Below are 20,972 nucleotides of genomic sequence, written 5' to 3'. Positions count from 1 at the left end.
CAACATCTCTCCTCTTTATACCTATCAGTGAGTTTACAGAGTACACTGGCATCAAATGAGAAATCGTTATTTCCTATTATGGTAAATGCTTGGTTAACTCATACTGTGCAAGAGAAAGACAGAAACACATGAATTGGATAATTAGTTTAAGATAGGTGCGGTAAAGAAAACAATCATCGATTTGAAAATAAGCACATGCAAATATTGGAAACAATGTTCAATTGTATCATTACATTTTTATTCGCTATTTTATAAACGTTTAGATGAATTTATATTAATGGATTATTAAACCCGTATAACACTACTTAGAGAAAAAAACTTTAAAAATGTTTGTAAATTTTATGATTATTTATTTTAAATAATTTTCATTTTGTTTTATTTTAAATTAAATAAAAACTACGAACATAATGTTAAAAAAGATTTGCCATATTTAGTTCCGGTTTAATATTCTTCTTCAGTTATAAGTATTTAAGATAATTCTAATTACCGGTAATTTTGCTAATAAATTTTACGAAACTCTTCTATTATAAAGGAAGAAGTTATAAGGAAGAAAAGGCAATAATCAGAATATACTTTAAGATTCTTTAGAAATAGGCTTTTATAAATTCATAAAATTTTAATGTTTCCTGAGACTAATTTCAATAATGTTATTTTGTTTATTTTTTCTAGAAATGATATGACAAAGTTTATCAGTCGCATCTTTCTTATTTTGGGTGCTTAATACATAAATCTTAATTATATGAGAAATCATTTAGATAAAATATTTATTATAATCGCTATATTATTTATAGCAAATAATCTTTTATTAATTAAAACAATTCTAAATCGGATTATTTATACAATCTAACAATTATATATCAAATATGAACTTACAAATATCCATCATAACATTCTGTTGCAACTAAAATGATTTATATTAAAACTTTTAATCTGTAATTTACAGAACCAAGGATTTGTAATTGAATTGTCAACAATTTACTAAAGTATTAAATTCATTTAATTAAATAAAACAAATGTTTCATACATCTTTTAAAATCTTCATCCATTTTCGTATAACTTCTATTATTTTAATTAATAAATAATTATAGATAAATGCTTAATTATATCAGTAATAAAAATATATTCAAAATTGAATCAGACGCACTAGAAATCAAAATGATGTTTTAGATTTACGACAGATATCAGCCCTATCTATGTTAACAGAATTCTTTCAGAAGCGAAATTTAAATCAAAATCGATATGTAAAGTTTCACATTTATCTTTCAATTCGTCATAATATAACTTTATTGTTTTATAATCCGATATTATTTTTTTAAATATTACTATTTAATTTGATAGTAAAAGTTAGAAGTAAGAAATTATTTTAGCACAACGTATAAACTTTAACTTTTCAATATGTTTATAAAAATATTTATTTAATATTGACACGTGAATTATATATGCGTTTACGTCAATATCAACAAATGGAGTTATTTTAGAATATAGAAAAATAACAAAATTTTACGTAACGTTTAAATAATTTAAATGCTTAAATTAAACCATTAATGCAGTTATATGATTTTACGATAATTTATTACACGATGTTCTTAATAAATTTAATGATATATTGTTTCATATTCGACGTTCTTTTTTAAACATTAAACCGTAAATCATTCTCCAGTTTTTTTGGCAATATTCTATTAACCTTATTTCGACAAAGCTGAAAAATAAGTGAATATATATCGATTATTTTTAATAAAATTCTTCCATTAAAAAACTGAATTCATTTGCACAGATTAATTTAAATAATGCAGATTTCTATACTTTATAAAATTCATAATTGCATTTTGTTCATATTTTTTTTCTATTTAGATGGAAAAAAATAATAAATTCTATTAAATAAATAAAATATTATATTATTATTATGGTTTAGGTTATAAAAGTACTAAAAATAATTTATTAAAACTTGCAATAAAATAAAAGAAATTCATGATTATTATTTTCAAAATTTCAGAATATAATTCTTAAAATTTAGTTTATAACAGCAAATTTTTGATATTTTCGAGAAAAATTCTTGTATAATTAAATAAATTTATTTACGTACTAATAAAATATCATTTATATATAAAAAATAAAATAATAGACAGTAAAGTGCATTTTCAAAAAATCAAATGAACCTTTAAATTAACTTAAATTATTTACGTGATATTTTAAAACTTATAAAAATAACGACTAGAACAGAAATTTTTTATCGTGGTTAAAATTATATGCAATTTACCTGAGATTTAAAAGTATTAAATTGACAAAAATTGCAGCGTTATTGAAATAACTGTAGAGATTCGAAAATAAGAAAGTAAAAAAAAAAAAAATATATATATATATATATAAACAGTTGAAAAACTCCCATATAAAATATATATATACTAAAAATATAAGAACTGATGGAATTCTTCATTGAATTTTCTAAACAATATATTTAGAATTTGTAACTTAAACAAAGAAAAAGTACTATTCTCTTACAGGAGGGAATTTTTGTATACGGCGTTTTTCATTCGCTACATTTAAGAAATCGAATTCTAGAAGCAGTAACCGTTGTCATTTTATTGTATTTTCTTTTTCTGTTATATATAAATATTTTCCCCTACTTTTAGTTTTGCATGTTGAAATTTTAAACTTCATAGTATATAAATCATTAGTAAAGCCGTTAAGTAAATTTATAGAATTTTTAATATTTAAACTATATAAAATTTATTATTATTATATTTCAACTGCTATTTTCTTTATCAGAAAGTGTATTTTAAGTATCAAAGAGTATCAGAAAGCAAAGAAATTAAAATTTTTAAAGTTTTTATTACATTGAACTGAAATTAAAAATGCAGCTGATGCAGTTTAATATGTAATTTTCTATTAGAATATGAATTTGAAACGGTAAATAAAATACTTTTATTTAAATTATTTGATTAACAAACTTATCACAAATTTAAAATAATTAAGAACTAAAGCATTTTAAAATATGTAAAATTATATAATTATTATGAGAAAATATTTCTTGATATTTTATAAAACACGAGTCTTATTGACCCGAATAAAGTATGGTTCAAATTATATATTCCATATATAAAGATGTTATTAACGTTTTGCATTAGTAAAATCATAACATTAAATAATTAAGGTGATTTTAGTAAATTTCACAACTATTATATTTATAATTTTTATAAATACAGGAGGGTGATTATTATAGAAAATTACTAAGTACATTTGATATTAGAATACTTCATTTATAACATTTATTTAAATTTAATGAATAGGCATTTAGATATTTTGCATATTCATTGACACTAGTTGTCATCATCCGTACTTCAATTAAGCTTCAGTTGATCCTTTTGAATAAATTATACTTAAAAGTATATTGAATTTTGTGCTTTCCTTTGTTTTATTCAGTAAAGTAGAAGTGTAGCTTGAAGATTAACAACAGCCATTATTGAACGATAAACTAAGATAAAAATAAGTAAATAAATATCACAGAGTTGAATTTTGAAATTTTAATTATGGTTATATTGCAGAAAAATTAAATATTTTAAAGTTACTTTATTCTTAAAATAGTATTTAAAATATTATATATGTTTTTAAATAATTATTTAAATTTTACTGACTTTTTTCTCTTTCTTTTCATTTATTTTTATGCCCATCAACCGTAATACATGATTCAAACTAATATTTTAAATATGTACTTGTTGCTCTTTTGATGTTTTTTTTAAAATTAATTCCTTTAATTTCTGCATCAAAACTGATATTTGATTTAAATTGATAAAAACATTACAAATTTTTCATAGGTATAGCAATCATTAGATGATTTTATTTTTTAAGACGTTGCTGTTATAATATAATGAACAGATATTTTAAAAAAAATATTTTATTACTAAGAAATTTACATAAGATTTATTAAAGTAATAATTCTTATATGTTATATTTAATATCCAGCTTTAAAAAATGGCATTTAATTATTCTGTTACGGTCTTGAATTTTATTAAATCTTGACAAAAGGCTTTTTGAGTATAGTTTTTTTAGTGCTTCTTACAATTAAACAACAACGACGTTCGAAAATCTCATATTTAAAATCATAGCAAGATGAGTGCCTGTTGAATGATTATAATTACTGAACTGTAACAAAGTGAGTTAGATAATTATGGAGAAAGCATTATAATTAATGAACGATTTAGATATAATTAAAAAAATCGGAAATCCAATGAAAAAACGAAACTGAATTATTAATTAACTTTCAAGAACCAGTAATCCACTTGAAAATGAATACTTTGGAAGGACATTTATACACGATACTATTTATTGTAAATAATGATAATTTAGGACATTTGTTGCAATTATTTAAGATAACGTATCAAACGTAATTTTCAATTCTTTTTCTTATTTTCATTAATTGCAAATCAATAGAAACGTTAATCAAATTTTCTTAATTCAGTGATTTGAAAAATTTGAGCTATACAAATACATTAATTACCATAAAAATAGTATATTTAAATTACATTTAATTGAAACTTTGATAAACGTACTTAATGACATGTATAATTTATCTGTTTCTATATATTTACATATTATATTATTCAAATAAACATATTTAAAATTAAAAGACATTAAAACTATTTAGATTTTTTTAAAGGGTAACAATAAGGAAATTTATGCGAAAATCTTGAACGAAATAATTAAAACACAAATAAGGAGTAATCCATTAAGATAAATATTGAATTATATAAAAAATGTTATAAATTTATTATAACTCTGCTTTCATTATTTTATAAAGAAAGATATCTTTCACTAATCTATGTTGGAAGGATTACGACTTTATTAATTTTCTAAGTATTTATAGTTAATCGGATTTAAAATAAATTATAAAATAACATCTAAAATTTAAATATAGCAAAATTAACTTAAATTATTTATTTAATACACATTGTATATTAATCGAGATTTAACCGAAGTAATTAATTATTGATAATAAAAAAATTTAGTTTTTGAAAATAAGCTAAAAAATATTTAAAAAATTGGATTTAAAATTAATATTAAGTTTATTTTCCTCTCCATAAAATTATACAGATAAAAAAGTGTAAAGCATTTTTTTTCAGAAAAAAGCTACAGAAATTACTGACGAAAATTTTAGAAGATCGAAATAATTTTTTATACCAATTAATATCAATTTTTGAAAATACTGAGATATAAAAAATTTAAAAAATTAAAAATTCTTTTCATTGGAGAAAAATTGATTATTATAAACCGCATACGAGACTTAATGCTGAAAATTAAAAAGGGGAAAGCCGAACTTACCTATTTTAATAACTTCTGGTAACGAAGCGGTAGTGACCAGCAAAGAACAAATTGGTATAAATTTAGTCCAAATGCGAAACTTTGCTTGAAACATTTTAGCAAAGTTCCTACGGACTAAATCTTTAACGGTATACTTCACTTTAAGTAGGAAAACTCCTGTAATTCTCTGACAGCTTGTTGCTTAGAAGGATCAGTTGCTACCCGGGTAGGTCCTAGTGTCTATTCACTGTAAGCTCTGTAGTCAGACTGAAGTGATGGGACGACCGCTCCTTTTGCCTCACTGCGCCTGCGTTGAACGTCGACAACGCAGAGTGTGTGATGAGGTATTTCGTCTTGGGATGGCGTATAGGCGATAACAAGTGCAATTAGATGTGTTATATGATACCAATGTTGAAAGAAGGTATAGCAAACAATAGTCTCTGTCGATTAGGTTGATAAAGGGTAAGAATTGCTGAAAGATCATCTACATAAGTGAAGTAATTAATTTTAATTGAAAGAGAAACTTAACCCATTCAGAGAATCTGCTTCTGTTGTAGTTAGAAGAGAAAAATATAATTTGCTATTAACATTAGAATTTAATATGATTAATAATGTTTATCGTCATATGATATTTCTTAAATTATATTTATTTTACGGTTAATATGGCCGTACAGACTAAATATCTTAAAGGAATTTCTTGACAAATATTAGCTATATCCAACCTTGGAATGCCGACCATATTATAGAAGAGAGATGTTTTGAAGGAATTTTTACAATATCTTTTAAATTTATTTTTAAAATATCAAATAAAATTTTAGAACTGTTATATAAATAAATTCATCTACTTCAAATCATGCTTATCGGTATTTAATCTTTACTTTACTAAATTGTAACTATGATTGGGTTGGGAATATAGGCTATATTATAGAAAATAAAGTACAGAAACAAAATTAAGTTTTTTTGACGTTGTATTGATGTTGTTGACAAGTGTTATTGAAATTGAAAACTATATATAGAAAAAATTTCACAAATAAATTTTCAGAAGGGTTATTGAAACAGTTTTATCTTTAAATATCATTTATAAACTATAGTTTAGTGTAATAGTCGATTTTATTGATTGTGATTGATGGATGGCTTTTCTCAGGAGGAAGATAACCATTCAAACGCATTAACCAATATAACTTATACGATCATTTCTGATGATTAGAAATAGTATTATGTCACACGGTTATATCTGTACAGGCGGTCATGTTAGAGAAGATGGTTCCACTTTGGATTGATGGGTCAGATTGTAAAAGGAATCGGTCGTTTGTTTTCTTTGTGTATTCTGTTGCAGACAGCTTCCAGATCTGAAAGGTATCTATGTTCTAGAATAGGTAAAAAAACTATTACTTAATGATGTTGTGCTGACTGTTAGAATCTGACATATCAAAAGAATCAATGCGGATAGACACTGCATGAAATTAGTTGTGATAATAATCAATATTCTTCATTATGACAAACGAATGATCGAATCTTTAGATATTTCATGTTTTATTGTTTGAAATGCAATAAAATTGTTTTAAAAATTAAATATTTTTGAAATAAAAACGATGTAAAAAATATAAATATATTTATTTAATTTATCAGATCAACTGAATTTCGTTCTCCAAGATCTTACAGAAATGACTTATTTATTGCATAATTAATCATATAAGAAAGCCTACGATTAAATATATCTAATTATCTCACTTAATAGGGTTATAAAATTGCTATAAATACGTTCTTAAGTATCAAGATAACAGCTTAATAGCTTATTTTCTGTTTTCTTATTCGAATAGATTGAAAATAAACTTAATATGAAAGTGAATGAATTGCTTAATTATCTATTAATAGCTTGACAAATCTAAAATATGATTATAATTCCTGTTTATTTTCCTCAACAACGTTGTTTAAATTATTGCGTTGAAAATCATCAAACTACATACATTAAGCTATAATAAGTATTGTTCTTACAACCTATAATCAATACTTTTGTAAATTATACAAACACAAGATTTCAATTTATTTACATAATCGAATTTTGATCGAGTCTTAAACTAAAGCACATTTAATAATCATTTTGTAATTATTAATCAGCGTGAAAAATTATCCGAAATGAAGGAATAAAATTTTAAGTGTAAATATTTACTTTATTTTTTCTATTTTAATATAAACGTTTTAATGTATATTAATGGACAAAGGTAAATATTATAATAATTCATGCCAAAGAAAGATGAAATGCTAATCTTCTTTCAGATCAATCTAAATTATTACTTGTGTGCAATAATTGTTATATAATTTTCCATATTTCTAAAGAAAATACGAGTATTTTATGTTAAAAAAATTATCATCGTTTAACAAAATCAATGCTTGCTACTGACCTCATCAAATAAAATTTTATGTAAAACTATTTAAGTTAATGCATCAATTTTTCTTTTCAGTTGCAATCTCTTAATTATGGACATTACCATATAGACGCCATTACAATATGTTTAACTAGTCAATTTGTATTTTACTTTCTCTTTTTGTTTTCAAATATATTTTATTTTTTAGATAAGATTCGAAATCTACAAAACTGTAAAAGTTTTATTTTCATCTTTAAGAAAATATATATTTGTAAGTAGAAAGTAGTTTATAGATCCCAGTGCATTCTTACATTAATGATATCTGATAAAAAAGCTGTATTATTTGAGATAATGTTAGACATTAGTTTTGATTCATTATATATTTTCCGACACTTTAAGTCGTGCAAAAATGAGTCAGATATAGAGATAGTAAATAGGAATATAGTCGTTACATTTATAAAGGAATGTTACATATAGACGGAGCTTATCTCTGTGACTATCAAAACTAGGACGATATCATTGGAATATTCTTATTCTATACAAGAAAACAAACGATAACATTTTCTCGGAGAAGCAGAAATACATTGACATTGAAGGATGATCTACCATTGTTTCTCTGTTATCTGGACGATGTTGCAACCACGAATGTCCAACAGGGTTGATTTCTCGATAGCAATGAAGGTAATGCTAAAGTATCTATTACGTCTCTATATGAGATATGACGTATATTAAACATTTCATGATTAAATAGCTTAAATGGTTAATTTTATAAATATATTTATACTTATTAATCAATATACATAACTCGGTAAATCAGAGTTAAATCAAAGTAAGCTGTATTTTTTCTTTTCAAATTATTATAGAAATAATGTAGATTTTATCGGTTAAATTACTTTGCCAAAAATTACATAAACATTTTAAAAGTGTTAAAGTACATCAATAATAAGAGTATTGATTTTAAAAATCGAGAGTAATTTTTAAGTCGAAAACATTCATTGTCTAGACTACTTAATAGTTTTATTTTAGACTCAATCATTGATTCTTTAATTTTTTTTAATATTTGTAAGACAAAAAATACTTAGGTAGTAATTTAAACGCTTTATAAAATTAATTATTAAATGTTATAATAAATTTTAAAATTTTTATTGATTAAATTAATATAAACATTCAGAATACTAGCTTAATTTTCATACTAAAAGGTTACAACAGAACTTTACGTATATTAAAGTTACATATTTTCAATGTACATAACCTGAACTATTTGTATTTTTAATTATGAAACATGCCATTTTATATAATTTCTAATATAAATTATTTATGACAAACCTTTCTAATTTTCAAAAAGATCGAATTTAATATATTCTTAATATAATATTTTGTGTATAAATATTAATTAACATCTTTCCAAATTTATTAAAAGCAAGATACATTTTAATTCCATTAAGAAATTATCCTATTTCTTAATGACATTAAAAAGAAAATTTTCCTATTTCTTAATGGAATTAAAATGCATCTTACTTTTAATAGATTTAGAAAGATCTATATTAATATTTATATACAGAATATTATATCAAAAATATCTTATTCTGTCTCATTAAAATTTAGAAAGGTTTGACATAACTTATATTTACAATTATATAAAATGATATAAATATTTGTAAATATTTTGTGTTTCCGTGCACTAAAAGAAATTCATTTCAATATAAGCAAGCAGCATAAAAAAATTTAGTTCAAGTCGAATCCGTTGCTTAGAAAATCCTATCAAAATAGCTGATGCAGTAGATAAAGGATAAACTATAATACTTTTACAGTATAGGATACAAGAAGCTGATCAGAAATTACTTCGAATTGAATAGGTCTACATTTAATATTGAGCTAATATAATAGTATTAATTTATTAAAATAGCTGTAAAGCAGTTATTACAATGTCAAACAAATTTATTTTCTGTTCTATTTTAACATGTACTAAATTTTTAGCTTCTTTTCCCATAATTTTAAAAATTTGAAATAAAATATTTGTTTCCACTTCTAGACATCATTTACTCTAAATGGTCTTCTCAATACTTTCGGATTGTATAAAAATGTTTTTTAAACATTTGTATTATTTAATAAAAATGTTGTCATTTTAAGTTACATAAAACTTAAATTATATAAGAGATAAATTTATATATATTTTATTTATAACAGATAAACTCGTTTATATTTTATAATAAATTGTAATTTATTACAGCCTTTCCATTTTACTATATAAAATGTATTTTATATACGTTTTTGCGAATAAAAATGTTTGCTATGACATGAATGAATTTAATTCTCAAATATAATTTTAAATAAAAAATTTAATTAATTCTAAATAATTTTATATTTAGTTTCTTTGCTTAATTTTAGAATTTTATTAAAATATTCTCATAAGATAAAAACATAAAATATAATTATTTAAAATTAAAATGTATACGTAGTTTTTTAACAATAATAAAATTCGATAAACGTTTTCAAATTCATAAATAATCTTTAAATGGTATTAAATGGTTAGTTTTTTACTTTTTAATATTAAAAATTTTAAGTTTCATTATTAGTGTAATAGCTTTTAAAATTTAGAAATTTAAATTATATAAATTTTAATAAAGTCATTAAATTGAAAATTTAGATAAACTTATAATTAAAAATTTTAACTTTTATAAATTTTAGTTTATCTTCTAAAAATCGGAATCAATATTTTTCACGATCTGTCTTATATTAATATTTATTTGAATTGTAAACAAGCCAGAAGCAATGTTTAATATGAAGTAATTCATTAATTTCATGTTGTAGTTGTGTGATAAATACGTATAAATTTATACATACACTTTATAATTTACTTTAAAACTTATAATAAGTTTCAAAATTCACTGAACATAACTTTCGTATTAATTATTTTCATTAATCAGTTCATATTAATAATTCAAATACATCTTATTATTTGGTAAGAAGATTAGAATTTTATAATAAAATTATTCATATAAAAATTGTTTAAGTTATTTAAATTTTTTTTTAAATTTAACCACTGTAAATATTTATTTTCAAAACAATATTTAAAATAAACAGTATCAATGCGTTTTAAAAGCTTACAAAGATATTAATTTCTACATATTTAAACCACAACAATATAAATATACATTAACTAAGTAAAAAATATTAAATTTTAACGTACTTTTTAAATTCATCCAATTTTTTTTGTACAGTAAAGAACCTTAAATTAAGTGAGTGTTGAAAAAAAATTTAACAATTTCCTGAAAACCTTTTTTTTTTATTTATAAAATAGAATGTTTGCATATGAAATATGATTTTCAAACATCTTATTTATGAAAAAAACTATTCGTAATCCTAACCTTTTTGAAGTTTATTTTAAGAATTCGATCTGGAATACATCGATATTATATTTTTAATGCATTATTTTTGAAACTTTCTCTAACAGAAATAAATAAAAGATAATCAGTTGTGGTCTTTGGGGAAGTAAAAGATGTCATCTTCACGTGATTATCAAAACCATCTGGTATTCCATTCCATTTTCACATGGAATATGAACAGACCCATATTTTGTAATCGATTTTCAACTTTTTAAAAATCATTAATAGTACCTAATAATGCTTTTTCTGACTAATTATCTTTTTAAAAGGCTTTAAATATATTTTAAAATGAAAAAAACCATTGAAATAAAGTTGTATTTATTCACTTTGATATCACAGAAACTGATGGGATATAATTTTTAAAAATATTATTGCATTGAAATTCTGTTGAATAACATTGCTACAGAGTTAGTTCATTCCATACTTTTAATAAGAATTATGAAGGCAACACGGTTTTTTCTGTTATACTTTTCGGAATCAATGAATCCTTTTTATTAATGGAATTTTTAGAAAGGAAATATTGAATACATTTTAAAAATAATATTTTAAAGTAGAATCGCTCAATAATTTTACTTACCAAACTTTTGCTATTGAAATAGTTTAGAATAAAGTATACATGCAAAGAAATAAGAAAATTTCAATATAGAAACAATCCTATAACTTTATCTTAAATTAGAATTTTGATTTTTTCACTTATGTGACATGTGAAGTTTAAATTTACAAAATTAAAATATATTAATCTTTTTTCAAATATAAAATATAAATGAATGAAGGATCTTGAATTGCATACTTAAATCCTACATTGTGATACAAGATTTATTATAAATACTAATTATAAAAAAATTTAAAAAATATCTTATATTCATAAAAACAAATGTAAATTTAAAAAAATTATAATGATTTATTGTATTAGTGTAACTTATTAACATTATAAATAAATAAATTAACTTTTACTATTATAACATAAATTAGAATCAAATAGAACTCATTCAGTTTGAGTTGTATCAAAAGACAATAAAATAAATAAATATAAAAATTAAAATCTTCAAATTAAAAGTGTAGTTGATCTAAATTTTTACACATCAGAATATAACCAAAAAACATATACATACACATTTTATTTTCGGACCAAATGCATTAAAATAATCAATAAAAGGTTATTCACTTCTTAAACTTTATAGTAATAAATATCAAGAAAATTCTCAATATAACAGCTATAATTTTTATTTACACATTTTTATTTTTACTTTCTCCAGTTTGCAATATATTTAATGAAAGTATTATTTTCAAGAAAAATTGATATAAGAGAATAAAATACTTCTAAACTTTCCAGAATACGCTTTGACTTGCATTGGGCGATATTTCTATGTGTGATAATTTAATGTATAGGCTGTAATTCAAAAACTAGACCTAGAAAAACAATTTTGGTGTCAAAAATTTAATATATTAGACTGTGACAACCACTATTGTTTTCTACAATGAACCAGAAACAGAAATGAAAGTTATATAATTTTTTTTTCGATTGTGTTCAGCAGCAAGTTTCAATAATACTTAACATAGAGAACGTTGAGTCCGCCGGAATATTTTTTGTCTAATTTATTACTTAAGAAAATTAATTAAATATTAAAATATTTTGATTTTTGTCCAAACGTTTCGAAAAATACGAAAGTTGTTCTAAAGAAGATGCTGAAAAGATTACTTTTTTTATATTTGAATTTCATTTTCAATTGAATTGTATTTATTTGCTTCATATATATTTATCCCGCAATGAAAAGTAATTGGTATGAAGTAAAGAATGGGAATCTAAGATAAAATCTAAAAATAATAATAGATTCGAAAGTACATCATTCATAACGATAGGATCTTTTACTTTGCAATTAGATAGCAAGAATTTACATGAAATATTTGTTTAGTTGTTGAAGAATTACACTTAAAAATAAAATTTTTGAATTAATAATTGGTATTAAATTACATTATACAATATCTTAAAAATTCGAAGTAGTAATCAAAACTATTCTGTCATCATTAATTGCTAAATATTAGCCAACATTGAAGAGAAAGCATTGAGTTTCAATAAACTTTCTGTATATATTTTATCGAAAGTTATGTAGTTGAAAAATTAAATGTGATGTTATTATTTCTTTTACAACAATTACTAGAATCACGCATTGTACAAAAAAAAGACATAAATACCAAATTACTTATTTAAAATTTATTTTTATTACAACGTTGTAATGTTTTCATGTTATAAATGTCATAATAATTTAAATTATATGATTTTACTTTCATATCTTTTTTCATGTAATGCACAATTTTTTTCCTATGCATATATTTAAGAAATGCAGATTCATATTTTAAAACTCATAGCTATAATTCAGCTTATAAATCTGTTTTATAATGCATATTTAAAAAAGAAAAATAAGAAAAGATATTATAATAAACTTGGCATGAATAGATGTCAGATTTTATTATATTACACTGTGGCCTTCATTGATGAATAATCTATAATTATTTTAAAATAATAATAAAAAGTTTCATAGTTATTTAAAATATACATTTGTAGTTTTTGAAGTATGCATTTTCATAACATAATTTCAACCTATACAAATTTACCAATAAAGTATTTTAATATATCGGTATTAAACTAAGTTATAAGTTAAAAAATATGTAGTTTTACCGAGAAAGGTAAATCATTTAATTTTAAAAAAATTAATGAATTTTCAATTGTGTTTATGCAAGATTGTTTATGCGTATTTTTAAATAAATAAATAATAAAAGACATAACTTTGTTATAATACTTATTTTTTCAGTTTTTATATGAAGTATTCAGAAATTATAGGAAGATTTCAAAAATCAACTATTATAAAATATCATGATGATATTCGGTGTCAAGAAAAATTTTCGAACGTCATATTTTTCTGTCCAGTAAAAGTAATCCTATTATTATCGTTTATCTTGTGACACACTAAGCCCTTCTAGAGATTAAAACACTTTGAAAATCCACAAAAGTACCACGACTAGTTAATAAATAACAGGACTTTGGCGGATGAAGCAAAATAACTTCTCGCTTGCTCGCGTGATGCAACCATTTGCCTCACAAGACGTGACTCTTTTACACAACTGCAACCAAGGATCAGATCCCAAGCGGCAGATCGCTCAGCCTGTTGGCATAATTCTCCACCAGCCATACCTCTCTGGGACTTAACCGAGTAATTCGTGGTGAGCTAGGTTATGCTCTATATCCATTCAAAATATCCTCCTCCCTTCTAGAAGGAAAATTTCACTTGGGAATTTCTTACAAGACTTTCAGCGTAAAATTTCATCAATTTTTTTTATTTTAGTTTTCTTTCAGGTGGAAACTTTTTTGTACTTAGTTTTTATATCTATAATTTACTGAATTTTAATCGGATAGACGATTGTAAAATGAGTAGACCTTTTATAAAAATTATAGCTATGTTAGTAGATAATATTTTAAATATTAAAATAAGTGAAGCAGCAAATCCTTTTAATAACTATTATCAATTTATTAACATGTTGATGGTAAGTGGCATTAATTTATTGATTACATTCGTATACAGTTAGTTATATGGTTGTCTGATTATACTTAACAACAGAAAATGAATAGCAAAAAGTGAATGTGTCAACGTTTCCTCTTTCTTCTTTATATTTTCTCATCAGGGAAATCATTAGGAGTCTTTGCTCCACTTAGAGAAATAAATATTATTTGTAACATAAAATAACTGTAGATGTCAATGCATTACTTTTCAATTTGATGATTTTTAAGTATAAAAATTATCAAAATAAATTATAAATAATGTATATTTTAATCAGTCATTTATGATTTAGCAAATATTTAGCAAATATTTAAAAATATTCTTATTAAATATTAATAAATATCACTTTTTAATTCCTTTTTAAAAGATCAATAATGTTCTATGAATATTCAATTTACATATTAGCATTTAAGTTACAACTGATCTGGAAAGTAATACAGTCAACAAATTTTAAGATTTAAAATAAATTTGATTATGAAATGAAGTTGTCTTGAAAAGTCATCAAAATACATTATATTTAAAGTAGGAAAGTCAGTAACGTTCAAAATAATATTGTTTTAAGAAAAATCATCTTAAATGGAATTTTTATTTAACTTTTACTATATTTCATTGAACGAAATATAATTACGAAAATGTAAATTTCTTTATATTATAATATATGAATGAAAAATATTTTAAATTATATTTCCTGTTTTAATATATATTTTTATATATATTACTGAAATAAAATTTGTATACAGTTAAATAAAATAAATACATGGTAGTTATTATTTGTAAGACTTTTATACATTACAATACAAATCCATTCTACCTTATGTTTTTATTGAAATAATTTCGTATATATTTTTTATGCAACATCGAATGGTTTATTATACACTATTAAAAATAAAACAACTTATTAAGTAATGCGAAAAACTAATTTAAAAAATCAATAAATGTTTAGCTTCGTGCCACAATAATTGTGAAAAAAATTTAAATTAATATAAACTTTTTTATATTGTAATTAGCAATTTTGTTATATAATAAATTTTTAAAATAAATCTAACTTTACCAAGTAGAGCTTTATAAATAATATGTATTTTCTTTTCATGAAAACATGCTAAGATTTTTTCAAGGTAATATAAAACAGAACAGGTGTTATAGATTATTTAAATATAATATCCTAATTACTATAATTAATTTATTTTTTATTATTAGATCGTTTTTTCAAGGATTTACTTTACAGTACATGTACAGAAGAGAACAAAACTGCAGATAAACTTGTTGCATATTCGAAGAACATTGCTTTTGGAAAGTCTGATATAAAGAGTATAACAAAAGAAAAGAAAATGGCCACATAAAAAGACAAAAGAACAAAGTGACAGGAAGGCAACCCAAAGAGAAGGAAATGAAAGCGAAAGGGCGACCTACAGTGATTCCATTGACCTCTCTTGTGAAGCATATAACAGTTATTAGTTTTTTTATTTAAAATATACGCCTTACATTTCTACTTTTGAAATTTATTCAGAATAAAAATAATTATATTTTTATTCTGAATTTCGTTATACTGTAGAATAATAAAGGACTATACTATAAGAATATAATATAGTACTTAAATTTTTTCAAAAGATTTACGTTTGTGAGATAATTAGAATGATGATATCATCTTATTTTCCTTATAATATTGATTCCACACAACATTATTATACAGTTAAAAATAAAACAACATAATTTTTGTTTAATTAATTTATTCTTGTCAAAAATTAGCTAATGTTATGCATATAGTCAATAAATTTTAGGATATAGTTTGTCTGTTATTTCGAAAAAATAAAATAAAACATGATAAAAAGGAACTCCATAAAATACATGGTACCATTGTTAAAACAGATGATGCAGGGTATTGTTGTTTTGTTGATTAAACGTCTCTCTCGTTTTTTTTTTTCTAATTGCTTTACAACAAACTAGAAATAAATACTGAAACGTTTCAACTTAGTTTCTATTAAATCAACTGTTTTGTAAATGTTCTGATCAGATGAATACTTATCAACAGCTTATTATTGAAACTTTATTTTATAATTAGAAATCAATTGTTTAAATTATCTACTTTAATTGAAATTAAAATCTTTTATGATCTAATTCTTTTAAAGTTTAATTAATTAAATGTTGTTATCGACACCATATTTAAATTCTAATTAATTAAACTCTCATAATTCAATCAATTTAATATTAAATTTTCCCATATTTTTACAAGTACTTATTTAATAAATGATAATCCATGCAAATGATTTTAACATCCGACTTTTCTAATAAATCCTAAATCGTGTACATTTTTGACAGATGAGAATTACCTTCCAACTAATTACCTATAAATCAGTAAACATTGATAATGAACTTGAATGTAAATGTTCAAAATTGCAACTTTGTTCTTTTTATTACATACGCCAAGAATACATATAAACAAATTTACAATTTAAGTTTATACGTCATCCATATAATTAAATTTGTCTATTTTAACCAAGTATAATTGTATAGCTCGTTGTAAAGAAAATAAACATCCTCATTGATAGCATTTTTAATTGCAACGTGTGAATTCGATCTGCTTGCATAATTGTATTATACTTAAATAAATTCCTATCTAATCATATGTTCGAGATCATTAATTAATACGCATAAAAATTCTTTATAATACATAAAAATACAATTAATATTCTTATATTTACATGTTATAATAATGTTTCAACAGCTTAACTTTATAGTTTTATAATTCACCTGAAAAAATTTTGTATTATCATGTAATTATCATGATTATTTAGAGATAATTAATAATTTAAAAGGTAAAAAAAATTCGCAGTTTATTTAATAAACATTAAAGAATATATGTACATTTTTAATAATTTTAATCAAACTGCAAGTATTCGTATGCAATTATTATTATAGAAATTTAAAACTTTTGTTAATCATATAAAATTAATTACATAAAAAAAGTATATCGTTTTCATATTACATCGAATTTGTTATTATTATTTAATTTTGTAATGAAATGAAATAAAGTTGAATAGAGGAAAGAATAAGAATAAAAATAAGTATTCAATAGAAATAATTAAGTTAATAAATTTAAACATTTACTTTGCATTTATTTAAAATTATAAAATTTGATTGCAGATCCAATTCAAAAGAGTTATTAAATAAAACATGAGAATTGGAAACGTTATATCTAAATTAATAGGTAAAATAATGAATTTGATGTAAATTTTAGTAATATTCAAATTATAATTTTTATTTTTATGATTATAATAATGCATTTAAATAAGCACGTATAATAATAGCATGTATTATTACTTGAGTTTTGATGTTTAATGCATATTTACTAATAAATTAATTTTTCTATTTTTGTTTCTCTTTCACTTGAGCAAAAAATTTTATGTAAACTAACGATACTAAAATTTTATTAAATGTATAAATAAAAATTTTATAAAATAACCAAGTGATTTAAATAATCGAAACTTATGATAATTATGTTTTCATTGAGAATAATTACAATTTTTGTTCTTCTAGAGTTTGACTGTCAGTTTCTTTCCTTCGTTATATAAATAGTTAATATTCATACATTATATGGTAATTTACCCAAGCGATTGGAGACATTTCCATTTCTCAAACTTCTTTGTTTATTAAACAAACATTATATACAAAATAGTTTATTTATTCAATATCTTAAAAATGATTAATAAAAATATAAATATTTTAATAATAGAAAAATAATAATATATTATTACACTTGTTACAAAATGGTAGATTATGAAGGCCGGATGGTCGAGGCGTTAGCAACCGCTCTGAGAGATCCGAGACAGAATCCGGGTGGTCTCAATCCTCAGGAATTTTTCATGGGCACCTCTCTTTTCGGGTCTCGTTTCTCTCCATCCGGCCGCTTCCGTTATGGGCTTGGCCGAACCCATGATGAGTAAGGTGAAAAACGCCCATAAGATAAAAAAGAAAAAGAGGGAGGGAAATAGTATATGATTAAACTGTGTTCGGATTACTGTAGATTCATCAAAAATATCAGTTATATATACGTAGTAGGCTTATATATATTTTATGTTACTGAATACTGAAACTGTTTACTGAATATTCCAATTAATAAAATACAAATACTCAAATCATTCTTTCAACTCAGAATGTGAACAATATAATAAATTACTCTCTGTAAAATAACAAGATAAATATTTCAAACAGTATTCTTTATTTCTTCTTTATTGAATGGTAGATTTTTTAAATTAATATCTAATCTAATATATATTGAAAGCTAAGCTATTAATAATGTATTGTAAACAATATAATAATATAACATGATTCAATAAATAGAAAACCCTGGTATTTCTGACATTTAATTTGATATAAATTTTTAGGGACGCATTATAGAGTTTAGAACTTATTTATTTTACAGTATAAATAATTATATTTTGAAAGGTATAAGTTTAAAATAAAAATATAAATAACTATCGAATACTGTATTTAAAATATAAGTCATTAATCTTTATTATCATTAAAAGATATTTAGACATTTTGATTCATATTTTATTTATTATTGTTTATATTTGGAAGTAAAATTATGTCATATTACTTATATATATATATAAATACACTTTTCAAAATTAGCTATTAATATCCTTACTTTCCAATTTTCTATTATTTAAAAAAAACATTTTTTTACATAGACTGGTATGTTTTTTGTGTATACTGAATTTAATATTTAGGGCCCATATAAACCTTATTTCAGCTCAAAAAAGTTAATCAACGGATTAAATAATTTGCAACATTATATTTAATACTAATAAATTAGCGTAAAGAAAAATAATTTTTATAATATAGTGAAAGTAAAATATTTATCATTATTAACTGTTTTCGTTTCATTCTTTTACGCAAAAATATTTTATCGATTTATTCTATAAAAAGTAATTTTAAAGAGTATTTTATTTATGTTAACGTTATGCTGATATTCATATTATAATAATTAAATTTTTATTATAATTTAAAACAAAATAATTTGTTTTAGCTTGATACAGATAAAATATATTTTCTATATAGTAACAGAAAATTTCTCACCCATACTTCAATTGAAAGATCGATTTCATAATTGATGAGTTTACAGTTTACTCAGTTTACAACTCAACCCAGTTTACATTTTTATTACGAGAGACTAAATTTTGTTATTTTAATTTTATTAATTTATAAATTGGAATCTTTTAAAATAAATCATAATAATTTGAGACTTATTAAACATAATAATTTTTGAAAATGTCAATTTATTGATGATTTTAAAACTCTGGAGTTTTCATTTTTCTTATGGTAATTTTATTGATTCAGTTATAAAATTTAACATAATCTAAAATTATTTTAAACGTTATTAGTTTCAAATAATCAATAATTAAATGATATTTTCTGTTATCGGATATCGTTAATATTTTATTGATATTATATTTTATATGTTATCACGAATTTGACATTATTGAGAGAATGTCAGATATATTCGTATCTATCGTAACAAATAACAGTGAATTGAATTTATTTATATATCTTTGTCATAATATAAAGATATATATTTTTATGTTTTATTTATTTGTGTTATTTTTCAAAATAGAAGACTACTACTATCATTGTATAAAGACCATAACTCTACACTGCTCAAAATAATATTTATAATTTTCAATAATAAAGATAGTGTGTAAAATTAAATTGAACAAATAAATTTAGTTATATTGCTAAATTTTTATATTACAGTCAAATCTGTATAATTAATAATTTTAGTTGCAATCACTCTGCCTCTTACATCTGAAATCAATTAATAAAATAAAATTGTTATTTAAATAAAGATAAATATATATATTTTATTGGGCGTATAAATTTGAATAATTTTTCGTTGTCAAGAATTAACATCAAAGTAAAGCAGGCTATCGACAACCTTTTATTTATATGCTCAACCCCGAAAACCTCTAATTTAAATATTCACATGAAACTATATAATTCTATAATTAACCCAATCATTTATTATGAAAGCCCTATCTGGAGTCTGGATTACTTATATAAACTCGAGACTTTTCATATCTATTTTCTACGTAAAATCTTTCATTTAGAAAGAACCATTCCCGGTTATGCTCTCCGATATGAAACAAATTGTATCTGGTCCTTTCCCCTGCTGTTTAAACGTATAATTAAATTTTACTATAGACTCGAATTCAAAATATACAATAATATAAATTTTCTACATTAAGAAATAGTCAAGCACAGCAAAAACGTAAATTACAAGCAGTTATGGCAATACAAATTATGTAAAATTTTGAATTCATTTCGCGTATCAGAACTATTATTTAAAGATATCATTCAGGACTGGAAATACG

The 20,972-nt window shown here is 22.3% G+C and overlaps 1 protein-coding gene across 1 annotated transcript in view; it reads right to left on the bottom strand.

The window, feature by feature from the left end:
• Positions 1 to 5,728, bottom strand: part of LOC136974849 (glutamate receptor ionotropic, kainate 2-like) — a 60,580-nt gene extending 54,852 nt beyond the window's left edge. Inside the window, exon 1 of the mRNA XM_067269829.1 lies at positions 5,317 to 5,728. The gene's annotated coding sequence lies outside the window, so the exon portion shown is untranslated. The remainder of the gene's footprint in view (positions 1 to 5,316) is intronic.
• Positions 5,729 to 20,972: the final 15,244 nt, after the last annotated feature.

This window comes from Centruroides vittatus, unplaced genomic scaffold, assembly GCF_030686945.1.
Source record: "Centruroides vittatus isolate TY-2023 unplaced genomic scaffold, ASM3068694v2 contig_357, whole genome shotgun sequence".
Classification (NCBI taxonomy): domain Eukaryota; kingdom Metazoa; phylum Arthropoda; class Arachnida; order Scorpiones; family Buthidae; genus Centruroides; species Centruroides vittatus.
Note: the sequence above shows the minus strand (reverse complement) of the source record. Positions and strands in the feature narration are given on the sequence as shown.